The 13,804-nt window shown below is 43.0% G+C and overlaps 1 long non-coding RNA gene across 2 annotated transcripts in view; it reads right to left on the bottom strand.

The window, feature by feature from the left end:
• The window catches only part of LOC142071530 (uncharacterized), a 46,459-nt gene extending 33,618 nt beyond the window's left edge, over window positions 1-12,841 (bottom strand). For both annotated transcript variants that reach the window (XR_012667607.1, XR_012667608.1), the window contains exons 1-3: window positions 12,697-12,841; window positions 11,025-11,181; window positions 1,853-1,929 (exon numbers count right to left, since the gene is read on the bottom strand). This is a non-coding gene — a long non-coding RNA (uncharacterized LOC142071530). The remainder of the gene's footprint in view (window positions 1-1,852; window positions 1,930-11,024; window positions 11,182-12,696) is intronic.
• Between the last annotated feature and the right edge of the window lie 963 nt (window positions 12,842-13,804).

The raw sequence follows: 13,804 nt of genomic DNA, 5'->3' as shown, positions 1-13,804 counted from the left end.
GAAGTCAGTGGAGATACTCTGGGTTTATGCAGTGTAACTGAGAGCAGAATCTAGCCCATTGTGTTGTGTTTACTTTTCCCATCCTTCTGCACAATGCTACTGGGGGCTTATTTCTCTACAGCCAGTCATACCAAGAGGACAAGACCAGCCTTAATTTGCATAATAAATATTGGTATGTCTTCCAAGAGACATATGAAAGAGAACAGGGTGTTATTTACTTTATTCTCTTTCTTAAAACTGTGTTCCACAATGAGGAGTCTGGAAAAATGCCTAAGGCAAAAGAAGTCAGCTACAGTCAGCAGCTGATGAGCTAATATCTTAGGCAGCAATGTCTTATTCTTATTCCTATAACTAGAGCATGTGACAGACATAGGGCCAAATTCAACAGTGACAAACTGTGGAGTAAGTTAATTATATATGAAATAAGTTATACAGATCTAAAGGGAGCTGGACCCGTTAATGCCAGGACTGAATTTGGGAGTGCTGAGGCTGGTGCACACTTAAGTTAAACTATGTGTGCAGGGGTCTGGTTTATCTTATATCTTTATATTAATACTATGGTGAGGAGCACACTATTGAATATCTAGATATATATTTCACTTCTCCTGTGTTCCCTCAACATGTAAGTCACCCTCCTTTTGGAGATGTACTGAGTGCCAAATCAGTGCACGTTATATTACTCAGCCACTTATATCTGCTTACAGTCATTTAGGAACAATTTACACAACGTGCAACTCACGCCATTGCTTGCATCACTGAATTCAGCCCAGAGCATCTGCTTACTTCTGTCTGCATTTAGTTCATAGCTTGTGCTTTGGGGACAGTCTGAGAACAGAACTCTCCACAGGTGAGGGCTCTATTATTTTTTATGCATTGTGTTTGGTTGTTTTTCATTAAAATAATAGTGTTTACATAGACTTTGGCTAACAGTTATTAAGGGTTACTTCATCTTCCATTCAGGTAAGGACAATGGGCCAGATCCTCAGCTGGTGTGAATCATCTTGATGCCAGCGGATTTACATCAGATGAGGATCTGGGCCAATATAGTGTTAATGGATTACAATGTGTTTTAAATCCAACTTCTGTTTGAATTTGGTCTTCAGAGAAGCTGTTTATTAACAGCCATTCAAAATTATAAAGTTTTACTATAAAATTACAAAAAATAACTCTGGATATTTTACCTGAGTGACAATCCTCAGATAAGGGATAATCTCAAGATCGACAGCTAGCCCTCTGCATTTATGACATTCCAGGGTGAAATCCAGACCAGTGAGGGGCTGGGTCACCCATGCCCTGCAACCTTGGGTGCCTCACAGTGCTTTGCTGTTGTAGTTTCCAACTTGGGTTGCTCACAATCAGCCTGCCAGCATGCAGGTCACACCCTGAGCATCTGTGTATAGCCACAGCCCGGTCCAGCAACTCTGACCCCAGCAGCCTGTCAGCAACACACCAGCCACACTCTGGCTTCCAACACTCATGGTTACTACCTGCAGGGTGACCCCAACACATTTGTGGTCCTGAATTTTCCGCAAAATACGTGTGTTCTGCACTGACTAGCCCTCTCCTGGACAGTTCAGATGTTGGAGGTCTGTTGCCCCACTAAGAGGATCAATATATAACAGTCTGCTACCTTAAATAGTGTTACTCACACAGTTCGGTTTAAAGACAACACCAAACAATTAATTTTAATTTAAGAATAAAACAAGCTCATTTAACTATGAAGAGGTACATTTTAAGTGAGTAGAAGTATAACGCATTAAAGTCTGAAATGGATACAAGAGAAATAAACCTAAAATACTTCCTAATACTAAAATTTAATAAACTAGACTTGGTTCAAGGTGAAGTCCCTTACCATGTGTTCCAGAAGCATTGCTGACCAAATTCTCAGGTCAGGATCTGCTCCCAAAGTCCAACAGCTGTTTCTTTTGTCTGTTTAGATGAAGGAAAAAGAGATGGATAGTGAAAGAGAAAAAGAAAGAATACCTGGGTGTTTTCCCCCTCATTTTTATAGTTCAGATAACATTTGAAATGCATTTTCCTGAGGGTTACCCTTAGATAAAGTTCCTTCCAGGTGTGAGGATGCAGATATAAGATCTTGTGGTGAAAGAGGTTTCATGCTCTTGTCTGCTAAAATGCAGGTTTGCCTTGTCTCACTCTTGCTGGCTCAAAGACCTTGTTTACTTTTATGTAAATTGAGGTAAATACACACTCCTTTGTTTAAGATAGACCTGCTTGACCGGGCTATGTGTGATTGAACATGTTACCAATATCATTCAGAAGGCATTCATAACTTTACATGTTATGTGGCTACAGATATTTCACCATGATATTGTTGACTAGCAAGTTATTTGTTTTCAAATGATACCTCACAAGGCATCTTTTGTACAAAGATTATTACAACGGTGTGTAGGGTGTGAATGCAGGGGTGCATTTGGTCACAGAATTGCACTTTCTGTGTTCTAAAACTCATTTTCAGAAATTAGAAGTAGAGATTATATAAAAATATTTTAAAAACTGTTATCTGTGTAAGTTACAAGTGCTAATAACAGGTCACAGAAAGCAGAGAGAAGATGCTATCAGGTCCACTAATCCATCCCCTGGCCAGTGCAGAGTTGTCCCTGACATTTTCTAGTGCTTACTCCAGTGTAGTTGTAAAATGTCATAATTGAGGCGGCAGTGGGCTATCAGTGCAAGAGACATCAATAGAAACAAGTTCCTATGAAAATATTTCTATAGAAACATTTTCAGAGAAACTTTAGTACAATCCAGAACAAACTTGCGTTAGTTTTACACCAGTTTCAGAGTAGCAGCCGTGTTAGTTTGTGTTCGCAAAAAGAAAAGGAGGACTTGTGGCACCTTAGAGACTAACAAATTTATTGACAGGTTTCAGAGGAACAGCCGTGTTAGTCTGTATTCGCAAAAAGAAAAGGAGTACTTGTGGCACCTTAGAGACTAACCAATTTATTTGAGCATGAGCTTTCGTGAGCTACAGCTCACTTCATCAGATGTATACCGTGGAAACTGCAGCAGACTTTATATACACACAGAGAATATGAAACAATACCTCCTCTCACCCCACTGTCCTGCTGGTAATAGCTTATCTAAAGTGATCAACAGGTGGGCCATTTCCAGCACAAATCCAGGTTTTCTCACCCTCCACCCCCCCACACAAATTCACTCTCCTGCTGGTGCTAGCCCATCCAAAGTGACAACTCTTTACATAATCAAGTCGGGCTATTTCCTGCATAGATCCAGGTTTTCTCACATCCCCCCCACCCCCATACACACACAAACTCACTCTCCTGCTGGTAATAGCTCATCTAAACTGACCACTCTCCAAGTTTAAATCCAAGTTAAACCAGAACATCTGGGGGGGGGGGGGTAGGAAAAAACAAGAGGAAACAGGCTACCTTGCATAATGACTTAGCCACTCCCAGTCTCTATTTAAGCCTAAATTAATAGTATCCAATTTGCAAATGAATTCCAATTCAGCAGTTTCTCGCTGGAGTCTGGATTTGAAGTTTTTTTGTTTTAAGATAGCGACCTTCATGTCTGTGATTGCGTGAACAGAGAGATTGAAGTGTTCTCCGACTGGTTTATGAATGTTATAATTCTTTACATCTGATTTGTGTCTGTGTGGACTGGACCAGGCTGAGGTTGGTGGTGGGATGGAAATTGTTGAAATCATGGTGGAATTCCTCAAGGGCTTCTTTTCCATGGGTCCAGATGATGAAGATGTCATCAATATAGCGCAAGTAGAGTAGGGGCTTTAGGGGACGAGAGCTGAGGAAGCGTTGTTCTAAATCAGCCATAAAAATGTTGGCATACTGTGGGGCCATGTGGGTACCCATAGCAGTGCCGCTGATCTGAAGGTATACATTGTCCCCAAATGTGAAATAGTTATGGGTAAGGACAAAGTCACAAAGTTCAGCCACCAGGTTAGCCGTGACATTATCGGGGATAGTGTTCTTGACGGCTTGTAGTCCATCTTTGTGTGGAATGTTGGTGTAGAGGGCTTCTACATCCATAGTAGCCAGGATGGTGTTATCAGGAAGATCACCGATGGATTGAAGTTTCCTCAGGAAGTCAGTGGTGTCTCGAAGGTAGCTGGGAGTGCTGGTAGCGTAGGGCCTGAGGAGGGAGTCTACATAGCCAGACAATCCTGCTGTCAGGGTGCCAATGCCTGAGATGATGGGGCGCCCAGGATTTCCAGGTTTATGGATCTTGGGTAGTAGATAGAATATCCCAGGTCGGGGTTCCAGGGGTGTGTCTGTGCGGATTTGATCTTGTGCTTTTTCAGGAAGTTTCTTGAGCAAATGCTGTAGTTGCTTTTGGTAACTCTCAGTGGGATCATAGGGTAATGGCTTGTAGAAACTCGTGTTGGAGAGCTGCCGAGCAGCCTCTTGTTCATATTCCGACCTATTCATGATGACAACAGCACCTCCTTTGTCAGCCTTTTTGATTATGATGTCAGAGTTGTTTCTGAGGCTGTGGATGGCATTGCGTTCCGCATGGCTGAGGTTATGGGGCAAGTGATGCTGCTTTTCCACAATTTCAGCCCGTGCACGTCGGCGGAAGCACTCTATGTAGAAGTCCGGTCTGCTGTTTCGACCTTCAGGAGGAGTCCATCTAGAATCCCTCTTTCTGTAGTGTTGGCAGGGAGACCTCTGTGGATTAGTATGTTGTTCAGAGGTATTTTGGAAATATTCCTTGAGACGGAGACGTCGAAAATAGGATTCTAGGTCACCACAGAACTGTATCATGTTCGTGGGGGTGGAGGGGCAGAAGAAGAGGCCCCGAGATAGAACAGCTGCTTCTGCTGGGCTGAGAGTATAGTTGGATAGGTTAACAATATTGCTAGGTGGGGTGAGGGAACCATTGCTGTGGCCCCTTGTAGCATGTAGTAGTTTAGAAAGTTTAGTGTCCTTTTTCTTTTGTAGAGAAGCAAAGTGTGCGTTGTAAATGGCTTGTCTAGTTTTAGTAAAATCCAGCCACGAGGAAGTTTGTGTGGAAGGTTGGTTCTTTATGAGAGTATCCATTTTTGAGAGCTCATTCTTAATCTTTCCCTGTTTGCTGTAGAGGATCTTGATCAGGTGATTCCGCAGTTTCTTTGAGAGCGTGAGGCACAAGCTGTCAGCATAGTCTGTGTGGTATGTAGATTGTAATGGATTTTTTACCTTCAGTCCTTACCTACTACAGGACAGGCCTAACAAAGAAAATAACAGAACGCCACTAGCGGTCACCTTCAGCCCCCAACTAAAACCCCTCCAACGCATTATTAAGGATCTACAACCTATCCTAAAGGAAAGGAGTACTTGTGGCACCTTAGAGACTAACCAATTTATTTGAGCATGAGCTTTCGTGAGCTACAGCTCACGAAATTGGTTAGTCTCTAAGGTGCCACAAGTACTCCTTTTCTTTTTGCGAATACAGACTAACACGGCTGTTCCTCTGAAACCTATCCTAAAGGATGACCCAACACTCTCACAAGTCTTGGGAGACAGGCCAGTCCTTGCCTACAGACAGCCCCGCAACCTGAAGCAAATACTCACCAACAACCACATACCACACAACAGAACCACTAACCCAGGAACTTATCCTTGCAACAAAGCCCGTTGCCAATTGTGCCCACATATCTATTCAGGGGACACCATCACAGGGCCTAATAACATCAGCCACACTATCAGAGGCTCGTTCACCTGCACATCCACCAATGTGATATATGCCATCATGTGCCAGCAATGCCCCTCTGCCATGTACATTGGTCAAACTGGACAGTCTCTACGTAAAAGAATAAATGGACACAAATCAGATGTCAAGAATTATAACATTCATAAACCAGTCGGAGAACACTTCAATCTCTCTGGTCACGCAATCACAGACATGAAGGTCGCTATCTTAAAACAAAAAAACTTCAAATCCAGACTCCAGCGAGAAACTACTGAATTGGAATTCATTTGCAAATTGGATACTATTAATTTAGGCTTAAATAGAGACTGGGAGTGGCTAAGTCATTATGCAAGGTAGCCTGTTTCCTCTTGTTTTTTCCTACCCCCCCCCCAGATGTTCTGGTTTAACTTGGATTTAAACTTGGAGAGTGGTCAGTTTAGATGAGCTATTACCAGCAGGAGAGTGAGTTTGTGTGTGTATGGGGGTGGGGGGGATGTGAGAAAACCTGGATCTATGCAGGAAATAGCCCGACTTGATTATGTAAAGAGTTGTCACTTTGGATGGGCTAGCACCAGCAGGAGAGTGAATTTGTGTGGGGGGGTGGAGGGTGAGAAAACCTGGATTTGTGCTGGAAATGGCCCACCTGTTGATCACTTTAGATAAGCTATTACCAGCAGGACAGTGGGGTGGGAGGAGGTATTGTTTCATATTCTCTGTGTGTATATAAAGTCTGCTGCAGTTTCCACGGTATACATCTGATGAAGTGAGCTGTAGCTCACGAAAGCTCATGCTCAAATAAATTGGTTAGTCTCTAAGGTGCCACAAGTACTCCTTTTCTTTTTGCAAATTTATTTGAGTAGAAGCTTTCGTGAGCTACAGCATTTTCCACTGAATGCATCCGATGAAGTGAGCTGTAGCTCACGAAAGCTTCTGCTCAAATAAATTTGTTAGTCTCTAAGGTGCCACAAGTACTCCTTTTCTTTTTACACCAGTGTAACTTCAATGGAGTTATTTCTGATTTTACTCCCCTATGGGTGAGACTTTATCATCCTCTAGACATTTCTTGTCCTTCGTCCCTGAGACATATGAGATTCGAGCTTTTAATACGAAAAATATGTCTTGAACTGAACACCCTCATATCATCTCTTCTCCCCCTCTCCCCACCATCCCACCACACACTTCGGTTGCTTCTTCTCACTTTCCCATTTGAGAATTTGTTTAAAGAAACAACATTTTAAAGCCATTTTAATCTCTCCTGACCAGTGTATTGGGGCCAGTCCCATCCTAGCTACTCAAGCTCATGTCCTTTTAAAGTATTTACAATTGAAAATAAATTTATAACTACTTTAAAAATAAAATAAATTGAAATGCTTAGGTCCTGACTCTGCCTTGCTTACTTATGATGGGGGGGACTTTACTACACAAGCAGCCCTAGATAGTGGCACACAGTCAGTTTAACATGCATCTATCTAATTAGGGGGAAAAGCTGGTGTATTCTAATTAATAACTCAAGCACATGGAAGAACTACACAATAAACCCAGAACACATAGGAAGCAGGAAGAGTCTGTTTTAGGGCCTCTATCCTGCAATGACTCATGCATGTCCTTAAATTTACACAAGAGTGGTTTCACTGAACTCAGTAGGGACTACTCAAGTGCTTCAGATTAATCACATGTATTACAGCCTTAGTCGCTGGCACAATAAACAGGTTTTTTTATGCTGCATTATCTATGAGAACAGGCTGGGTTTGGGTTTTTAGTCTGATCTGGTATAGAAAAATATTCAAGTTTCATTAGAGAATAAAAAACAATAATTAGAATGGATCCAACATTTTTAGCAAACTATTGGGTTGTAAAAGTACTTCCTTTAGTTATTATAGGAGGAAAAATCCATGCTGCAGCCCATGTTTCACATGTAATTAATAATTCAGGCTATTTACATTTGTGAGGTACCCTTAATTCAATATGCGATCCAGCATCATGTTCAGTAACTAATTAATAAAATAAACAATTACTGTCATTTAGAGTGAAGGCTGGGGTCCAAACACAATACCCCGTCTGCAATTTCTTCTGTCTTGATGTGCCTGTGCAACCTTCCACTGTGAAGGGTGAAACATGGGTTTGTGTCCTTTTTTGTCTCTTATGGTGTTTGAAGAAGGTGTGACCCTGGGAGTCACTCAATGCCAATTGACAAATCTCCCCTACCCGCCACCAAATCCATAACTCATATCAGGTCTGACACAGTCATGGTCCAGACACTGTTATCATAATCTGTGTCTAAAAGGTGTTGTGTAAAGTGTCATATGCAAACTGGAGTCCTGCTGGTCCTGAAAATCATTGTGTGATGTATGTATGGGGTGTGTACAAAGAACTATAAATGTGTGCTGGAAATATGTTCTTAGAATGTGTTTGGCAGGCAGAGCATAAAGTCCACCCTGCCTTAGACAAAGGAATGTGTATTTACTTGTCCTACCAGATTGATTGCAGAGGACAATGAAAAGTACAATTTACATTGGCAACAAAAATGATTAAGGATATGGAATAATTTCCATATGGGGAGAATTTAAAAAGACTGGGACTATTCAGCTTGGAAAAGAGACGACTAAGGGGGAATATGATAGAGGTCTATAAAATCATGAATGGTGTAGAGAAAGTGGCCAAAATATAAACATAATTGTTTCCCAATGTAGTGGAGCACTCAACTGGTGCTTGTGAGGGGTATTGACCCAGGTATCTCAGAAGAGCCCCCCAAAAATGTAACCCTTCTGCCCGTTCAACAAGGGCCAGGTTCAGTATCTAGGGGTTCCTTTTCAATAACACAGTGCAAAACCAGCTCGAGCCCCCACCCAGTGACCTAGGACAATTACATACCACTACCGCCTCCCCCGGGCACCTCTAAGCAGCAATACTTCCCCTCTCCAAAGCACAGAGTCTGAGTGTAGCAAAAACCTTTTGATAAAACATGGAAACAATGTGGCATTATGTTGGGGAAACACCACAAACATGATTCATAACACAAACCATGAGCAAAAGACCCACCCCAAGTAAGTTGGGCAGTGTCCTTTTCCCCTCAGGGTCTTAAGGCCAACCACCCAAAAGTCACTCAACTCACAGATGCTGTTCTTGGTCAGTGCAGCCCCAGAGTTCAGACATTCATCTGCAGAGTTCTCCTCCCAGATTGGGTGGAAGCAGGAGAGGTATGGAGGCACCTCACACACTCCACTGCTCGGGCCCTCAACAGACAATTGCCACACCACTCTGTGGGGTCCGCTCCAGTCCTCTCCACTAGCCGCACCTCTCTGCCAGGTGCCCAGCTGGCCACGCCTCTCTGCTGGCCATCCCTCTAGCCATGCCTCTCTTCCAGCCAGCCACGCCTCTCCACTAACCATCCCACTAGCCGCTCACCAATATGTCTTCAGTCCCCCCCCGCAACCACTTAACACAGCGCTCAGTGATTTCAGATGCTAGTAGGGGAGCCTCACCGCTAGTGTACGTGGATAGTCGTCTTGCATCAGAACCACTAGCTCAGAGTAGGTCTAATGCCTAGACCTCGGTATCAGTGATTTCAGCTCTGCAGCATGTAACAACTCTTACTTGAGTCTAAATTAGCTCTGTTATTACACAGCGGAGAGAGGAAGGGTAAAGGTGGTGTTTGGGGCCCTCAGAAGGGGCCCATACTGCCAGGTACAAATACCCTTTATTACTCCTGCACCAATAACAAAAGAACTGGGGATCCCACAGCAGCCAAAGTGACCATTTGGGTAAGCAGTCCCATCATGCTAGGCAGGGTGGGTGTACCCAGGCAGAAGAGATCAGCCCCTGAAGTCCTTTTCCACAGCTCACCACCAGATGTCAGGGGAGAGCTCATTCTGACTGCTTAGTTGCTAGGACACGTTTTGTTTTGTTTGACTTGTAACCATGCCTGTCTCTTTCATTCTTACCTATTCTCACTTAAGTCTCTGTTCTTTGTTAATAAACGTATTCGTGTTTTATTACAAAACCATCTCAGTGCTGTGTATTAAACTGACGAGCGAGTCCTGAGCTAACCCAACTGGCTGTTGTGCATACTGTCTCTTTGGAGGCAGCAAACTTCATAACTTCGGTGAGAGGGATTGGACACTGCAGAGACTCAGGAATTGGGGTTCACTGGTTGTTGCCTGGAAGGCAAGGTTTTGACTGGCACAGTGCTGTCAAGTTTGCTGGCAAGGCAGAGAAGCTGGTGTGACAGGGAGCTGACACACAGCTTAACAGCAGCAAAACTCATACTTGCTGAGGCTGAGAGGGGTAACACAGCTCATTTTATGCTTAAGAGTGCATATAGCCCGAGCTGATATTATGGTATTTTGTGTTTATCACCCATTCTGAAGCTCAGGAGGGAATTTCACACTGATCATACTGTAACAGTCTGTACCCTTATGTTCATCCCTTTATAGGACTATGATAAATCTTGTACAAAGCATGCCTTTCAAAACTCATAATTTGGTGATCATTATCGTCCTGGTAAAATATGTGTGGCAACATTATATGTATAGTTATAAGATTCTACTGTATGGTACTGCTGAAATATGTTACAGGTTTGGGAAACAGTCACAAACCAGTTCCCCAAAGACCAATGCCTCAGCCAGGTGTCAACAAAATCAAACGGACTATCACCTAGTTATGTGGCCATTCTTTGGCAGGAGAAGGGATATGGGTGAAAAATCTCCATCTTGACAAAGGAACAGCTGGGATATCCCGTCCACACAGACTTTCTGTCTCCTGAACCTTACCTGGGGATGACTCACAAATAGAGAAGGAGCTATAAGGAAGGAAATGAGATGTCCCAAATCATCTCTCCCTTCATCTCTACTTATGAAATTGACAACACTTGAAGGACACAGGAAGAATCATTGGACTGTGGAGGGATCCTGACTGAAAGAGTTCAGTAAGTTTGTTGGAACTTGTGGTGAGAGAGACCTTTGCTTCAGAGTCACTCTAGCTTGTTCAACTAGGCATTGGTTGTGTTTTACTTTTATTTTCTTGTAACTAATTCTGAGGTTTATGCCTTATTACTTGTAGTCACTTAAAATCTATCTTTCTGTAGTTCATAAATAATTGTTTTACTGTTTTATCTAAACCAGTGTGTTTGGATTGAAGCGTTTGGGAAACTCCACCAGAGATAACAGGATTAGTGCATGTCATTTTCTATTAATAAATGATGGACTTTATATGAGCTTGTATTGTCCAGGCTGGGCAGTAAAAGATGTACATTTCTGGGGGAAAGTCTGAGACTGGGAATTTGCTCGTGTTGCTCTGCAGTGTAATCATGAGTGGTTGGCATAAGCACTCAGACAGTATAACTGGGAGTAACTTACATGCTGATGGCAGTTTGTGAGTGGACCAGGAATCTTAGCTCTCCTAGCAAAGAAGTGCAAAGGGCACCCCAGGTTGGAGAACTGAGGGGAAACAGCTGTTCAATGGTCCAGATTATATCTTGGGTAAAGTCACACATGTTATTTTCTCCCTTTTTCTCTGTCACAAAGAAAAATTAAAGGTTTAAAAATATATAGACAGAAATAGCAGAATTGTCATCAAATCATTCAAGACATGCAGAGATCCGAGCCCGTTTCTGACCCTACACACTTATGTATTTATGTAAATAGATCCAAAGCAGACTGTATTAATAAAACAGGTCAGACAGATTCCCAACCAATTTACTAAATTTAAAGTTAAACCTCAAAGTTGCATTTTTGCCAGAAAAGACAGGCTGAAAGCTATCAAAAACCACCATTCCATTAACAGCACTGGTACCTTTTGAGAACTACAGTACCTCGCACAGCTTGACATGGGGGTCACCACTGTCAATTTACAAAGCAGATAAGGTAAAAGAGCATCCTGATCATGAGCTTCAGGAGGAGAGTTATTCATCAGTATTAACATCCCAAAGCCACACTCTAGCATTTGGGAAAATCACAGGGAATCATAGAATCATAGAATATCAGGGTTGGAAGGGACCCCAGAAGGTCATCTAGTCCAACCCCCTGCTCGAAGCAGGACCAATTCCCAGTTAAATCATCCCAGCCAGGGCTTTGTCAAGCCTGACCTTAAAAACCTCTAAGGAAGGAGATTCTACCACCTCCCTAGGTAACGCATTCCAGTGTTTCACCACCCTCATAGTGAAAAAGTTTTTCCTAATATCCAATCTAAACCTCCCCCACTGCAACTTGAGACCATTACTCCCCGTTCTGTCATCTGCTACCATTGAGAACAGTCTAGAGCCATCCTCTTTGGAACCCCCTTTCAGGTAGTTGAAAGCAGCTATCAAATCCCCCCTCATTCTTCTCTTCTGCAGACTAAACAATCCCAGCTCCCTCAGCCTCTCCTCATAAGTCATGTGTTCTAGACCCCTAATCATTTTTGTTGCCCTTCGCTGGACTCTCTCCAATTTATCCACATCCTTCTTGTAGTGTGGGGCCCAAAACTGGACACAGTACTCCAGATGAGGCCTCACTAATGTCGAATAGAGGGGAACGATCATGTCCCTCGATCTGCTCGCTATGCCCCTACTTACTTATACATCCCAAAATGCCATTGGCCTTCTTGGCAACAAGGGCACACTGCTGACTCATATCCAGCTTCTCATCCACTGTCACCCCTAGGTCCTTTTCCGCAGAACTGCTGCCTAGCCATTCGGCCCCTAGTCTGTAGCGGTGCATTGGATTCTTCCGTCCTAAGTGCAGGACCCTGCACTTATCCTTATTGAACCTCATCAGATTTCTTTTGGCCCAATCCTCCAATTTGTCTAGGTCCTTCTGTATCCTATCCCTCCCCTCCAGCGTATCTACCACTCCTCCCAGTTTAGTATCATCCGCAAATTTGCTGAAAGTGCAATCTACACCATCCTCCAGATCATTTATGAAGATATTGAACAAAACCGGCCCCAGGACCGACCCCTGGGGCACTCCACTTGACACCGGCTGCCAACTAGACATGGAGCCATTGATCACTACCCGTTGAGCCCGACAATCTAGCCAGCTTTCTACCCACCTTATAGTGCATTCATCCAGCCCATACTTCCTTAACTTGCTGACAAGAATACTGTGGGAGACCGTGTCAAAAGCTTTGCTAAAGTCAAGAAACAATACATCCACTGCTTTCCCTTCATCCACAGAACCAGTAATCTCATCATAAAAGGCGCAGAGGGAAGGATTTCCCCTGAGGCTGCAGAGCTAATCCAGAGAGGCCAGTTCAGTCCAATGGATAGAGTGACCTAGTGGAGCATTGATGTGTGTTACTGCCTCCCACCCCCTGCACTTTCCACGGTGAATAGCCACATAGCAGTCGGTGAAGCAATAGGCATATATTTTGATTTTATGAAAGTCCCAGGTCTTGTGATTAAAGTATCTGAGTCAGGAGAGCTGAGATCTAGTTCCAGCTCCCCCAGACTTGGTGTGTGACCTTGGGAAAGTCATTTAGCCTTTCTATAGCTCAATTTCCCTGCCTGTAAAATTCCCTATTTTATAGGCCCATTATGTGGCTCAGTTCATTCATGGCTGAAAAGTGCTTTCAGATATCAGCTGGGAGGTGGTCTGTTAATGCTAAGTATTATTGTGCAGAAAGCATTGGTATGCACTCTCATGAAGTCTTACTCTAAAATGTAATTCAAATTGGCTTAGGTATAAACCATGACACCTGAGTTTAATACTGGCTGAAGGACCATAATGATAAACATTACAATATCTAATTGTGGGGGTGTTGTCTAGTGGGAGACCTCAGGGATCTATATCAGGTCTGGTCTTATTTAATATCTCTATTAAAATGAGTAAACATCACATGAATTAAATTTTGAGCTGATAATAAACTAGGAGTTATTGCATATACTACTAAGGACAGAGAAATAGCACAAAGGAACCTAACAAGATTAAAAATGGGGCACAATCTAGTCAAAGGAAATTCAGTTTGCAAAATGAAAATTAATATATCTGAGTGAAAATAATCTTGAAATCCAGCTATTCAATGAGAGACGGAGGTGGTGAAAGCGGTAATGCTGTAATGAATGACTGATGGGTGGTCATGGAAAGCAAATGAGACATATTAGGAATACACTATAGCAGCAAGAGAGATCAGCACAATTTTGGACTGCATACTCAGAAGC

Source organism: Caretta caretta, chromosome 3, assembly GCF_965140235.1.
Source record: "Caretta caretta isolate rCarCar2 chromosome 3, rCarCar1.hap1, whole genome shotgun sequence".
In the NCBI taxonomy this organism is placed as follows: Eukaryota; Metazoa; Chordata; order Testudines; family Cheloniidae; genus Caretta; species Caretta caretta.
This window is presented reverse-complemented; position numbering and strand designations above follow the sequence as displayed.